The sequence below is a fragment of the Cicer arietinum genome, chromosome 7, assembly GCF_000331145.2.
Source record: "Cicer arietinum cultivar CDC Frontier isolate Library 1 chromosome 7, Cicar.CDCFrontier_v2.0, whole genome shotgun sequence".
NCBI lineage: Eukaryota > Viridiplantae > Streptophyta > Magnoliopsida > Fabales > Fabaceae > Cicer > Cicer arietinum.
The window spans coordinates 21705378-21710047 of NC_021166.2; positions in this window are offsets into that span (position 1 = coordinate 21705378).

A 4670-nucleotide genomic window follows, 5' to 3' on the forward strand; every position below is an offset into this window, starting at 1 on the left:
CATTATTTATAAATTTTGGGTTTGTAAGACATTATTTGTTAATTTTGGAATGCATGTTTTATTTGATTTTGTGGTAATTAATTTAATTATTATTAATATTATATTTTTATATATAATATTTATTTTTATTTTAATATTTAATTTTAATTTTATTTAAATTTTAATTTAATTTTAATTTTAATTTTTTTTATTTGTAATTTAAATTAATCTTTAATTATAATTATAATTTAAATATTTTATTTTAAATTTAATTTTAATTTTTAATTATATTCAGATTAGTTTATTATATATTAAATTTAATTTATAATGATATTATATTTTAAATTTAATTATAATTTTAATTTAATTACAATTTAAATTTAAATTTTAAATTTATATTTATATTAATTTATTATATATAAAATTATAATACATAATTAATTTTGAATTTAAAAAAATTAATTTTTTATAATACGTAATATTTTGTGGCTGCCTAAGCCCTCACAAAATATTTTTTTTTAATCTGGAGGTCATTTGTGGCTGCCTAAGCCCTCACAAATGAGGGATTTTGTGGCGGCCTGGGCCCTCACAAAAGTTGATTTTAAAATCAGTCTGTCATTTGTGGCGGCCTAAGCCCTCACAAAGGCAGACTTTTGTGGCTACAAAAGCCCTCACAAATGTCTGTCTTTTGTGGCTGCAAAAGCCCTCACAAATGCTAACCTGTTTCTGGCACTTTGTGGCTGCAAAAGCCCTCACAAAATTTTGTGACCAGCTTCTTTGTGGCTGCCAAAAGCCCTCACAAAAGCCACCTTTGTGGCTGATTATACCCCTTTGTGAGGGCAAAAGCCCTCACAAAATGCTTGTTTTCTTGTTGTGGCATTAAGCACAGAGATGAGAAAAATAATTCAATAAACTCATTCATATAAATAGAAATCAAATTATAAAAATAAGGGTTTCATCTTGTTACACTCATCCCTAACAAATAGGTTTAGTTACTCATGACAGAGATAAAAGAGATAGAGATTAGAGAAGAATTACAAAAAGGATTCATGATGTTAGAAACGGCCGTCTTTGAGTTTCTATGCTAGGGCACAAGTCTCCCAACTTCCCAATAGTGAAAAAGATCCCTAAAACAGTAAAAATCTGTGTTTTTATGGTTGCTGGTGCGGGTCGCGCGCCCCAGGCGCGGAAAACACGCTCCAGCGCGTTTGGGCAGTAGCAGATGCTGGAAAAAGCGCTTGGCTTGCGCTTGGGCGCGCTCAGCATATGCTGTCCGGCGTATATTGCTTTTGTCTCCTCTTTCGAGTCTGAAATTGGTTCCGGTGTCTTCATGAAAGTTGTAGCTATGGATCTTAGCTTTCAGTTGCACTTGGTTTGACTCCAATTGGACATCTACAACTCCAGATATAGCTGACATACTCTACATATGTCATGTTGATTTCTCACCAAAATTCAGCACTGCACTAAAACAAAACGCAATGTAAAATTATGAAAAATTCCTACTTAATCAACGAAATAAAAACACAAAACATTTTATTAACTCAAAGAACAAAAATCAACAAAATATATCAAATAAATCCTTAATTTAACTGATGATTGAGGATAAATAAGACTAAAACAGTGGGAAAATATGCATATGATGAAGAGTCATCAGCTAATTGCTCCCTGCTACTCAGACACTCAATCAAGTCGATTTTCCAATCGACTGATTTCTTCTTGTGACTTAGATATTCAATCAAATCGATTTGCCAATCGACTGATTTCTTTCTGTAACTCAGATATTTAATTTCAATCGATGTGCCAATCGATTATGCAGTATATTTCTGATAAATGATAAACTGATTCATTTATTCAATCGATTATCCAATCGATTTCTTTTATTCAGAGAGCACAGGTCTGATGAAACCTGTTTAAGTAATCGATTTGCTAATCGATTAACTCAGTGAAAGTTTTGTTCTGTGAATCAGAAAATCGATTAACCAACTGATTAGTAGAAAACTTGTAACTTAAGAAAAGTATATCAATCGATTGTCTAATCGATTTCCTTTAATCATAGAACACAGGTCTGATACAATCATATTTTGATCCTTGCTTATTCTATATGAAGATATGAGATAAATAATGTTTCCAGGATTCAATCTTTCACAAGAGAACTGATTATTCATAAACGAATATCGTTCTTCGTTTCTCAGTAATAAGTCAAGATTGATCTTCGTTTTTCAGAACTACTTCAAGATCAACCTTCGTTTTCCAGAATTGTTTCAAGATCAATCTTTGTTTTCTAGAATTGCTTTCTTTGATTTTAATGAGATCTGGTTTGTGATGTTTGATACCTATCTTGTTTTAACACACTCAAATGCACATGTTAAATATTGAAACATTTAGAATCATAATTAATAATCTTTAATTAATTTTTTGTTTAATCATCATCAAAACATTTAAAATGAGATTTTGTCTCAACATCAGTGTCACTCGGTCAATGGTCTGCCTTTATCTTGGTTGATCCTTCGAGTCCTACACGATCAACTTGGATGTAAGAGGAGGGGCTTCCGAAAAGCCAACTGAACTTAGATGAATGATTGGCGTTTTAAGTGTCTTGTTAGAGAGCTTCTCTTATTTGAACGGTTTTTCACGTGGCTGGTCGACCTTAATAGTTCAAACTTCAATTGCAACTACTTATAAAATTACATGTATTATTGATTGCAATTTTTTTTGATAGTATTTAACTTTTAACATTAATAATGTATAAAAATTAAACTCATAAATAAAATGTACGATAAATATTTTCACTAGATTAATATCAATTATTCATAATAAAAAAAATTAAAAAGATAGAGAACAACAAATTATTATAAATTACTATAATTTTAATGATCATTTTACAATGTTTTCGAGTCTATTTGTATTAGAGATGTAGAAAGATATAAAATTAATAGTTCGTTAGTTGGATATTGATTTGTTAACCTATATAAAGACTTGATATGATCATTTTCATTAACTAATAATTTGAACCATGTTTCTAGAAGTTACAAGATTAAACCCCACTATTGAACTCACACGTTATAAACAAATTAATAAATTATTTAAGTTGATTACAAATCATTATTTGTATTCAAAATTTTATTATTCTAGGATAAGCAATATGACACTTATAGAGGTTTTAGTTATTAAGGATAAACCAAAAAGGTGTCAGTATTGATGATAATTAATTCATTTAAATGTAACAAGTTCGATAAATTATTATAAATCAAATATGAGAACGGTAAAATATTGCACCTGTCCCTGCTAATACTAACTAATACCACCAACGTTTCTTCAGTCAAACATAGTAACTCTTAAAACTGTATCAAACAAAACATAAAGCTCTATTATTAACCAAGCTTACAATTTTATGTTTTACACTAGATTTTCCAATGATATTTCCTTGTCTTGAAAAACCTTTTGTTTTCTTGCTTTTTAAATTGTCCAAATGTACAACAACTAAATACCAACTTTTTCTTCTATAAAACACTTACCTCTTGCACTTCAATTCAAAAAATTCAATAAATATCCATTTGCTTCATTTTAAACGGCCACACAGCAACACTAATTTACTACCTCAAACCACACTTTTGAAAAAATTGAGTATTCAAAAAATTAAATAATTCACATGTCTCGTTACAACTAATACATATTTAAGAGTCTACAGATAATATCTCACGTCAAAGAAGATTATCTTCATAAAAATTTAATTTTAAATATAAAACAAACCAACATACCTACTTACTAAAAAATATAAAATACATATTGTATATCCATATTTTATATTTTAGTTCCACCGAATCACCAATATCATTAATATTTATATGCTTTTAATTTTGGTATACATAGAACGCACTAGACAAATGAGTGGGATAAGTGGTGTACGTCCTAACTCATACGTGTTGGATGCCTGATCCTTTGCTTTAATTTGAAGGCACCACTTTTCCAAAAAAAAAAAAAAAAAAAATAAGATTGAAAGCATCTCAGTACCTTATAACCCAATAATATCGCCCACATTAACAATGGAGAAGTGCTCCAATTTCATTAGATTAAGGTGTGATGTGATCACATTGAAGATGGAAGCGTGGGTCCTACCATCTCGCTCTACTTGTCTATAGTGGATTGCCCTTTTGTCATGTACGCTTGTCTCATACCACCAACTAACTTTTGATATAATTCACATATTTTAACCACATGGTGTTGCAACTCATATTTCAATAGAAATTTTCTTGAATAGAAAAATTTGAAGGGTAAAATTTATCAACAAACAAAAGAAAAAGGGTTTAAGATCTAATATATTAAGTTAAAAAAATGTATATTATAAAATATTATATAAAATTTACAAGAAAAAAATATAAAGACCAACAATTATAATAACATTTTGTCAAAAGAATTATAATAACATACTAATAATAAATAAATTTATAAAAATTTAAAAAACCATGACCTCTACAATTCCCTCTAAAGAACGCGACCTCTATAAATCCCTCCTCTAACTCTGTTATATGCATGCATCTATTAGAATACATTAACCCCATGTTTTAGAAGAAATGCATTACCAACTTATGACTAAAAAGTTGTTACATACATTATTTGTTTGATCAATTATTAAATACATTTTAACATGTATAATACTTATTTTTTACTTTTGCTAAAATATATATATATAT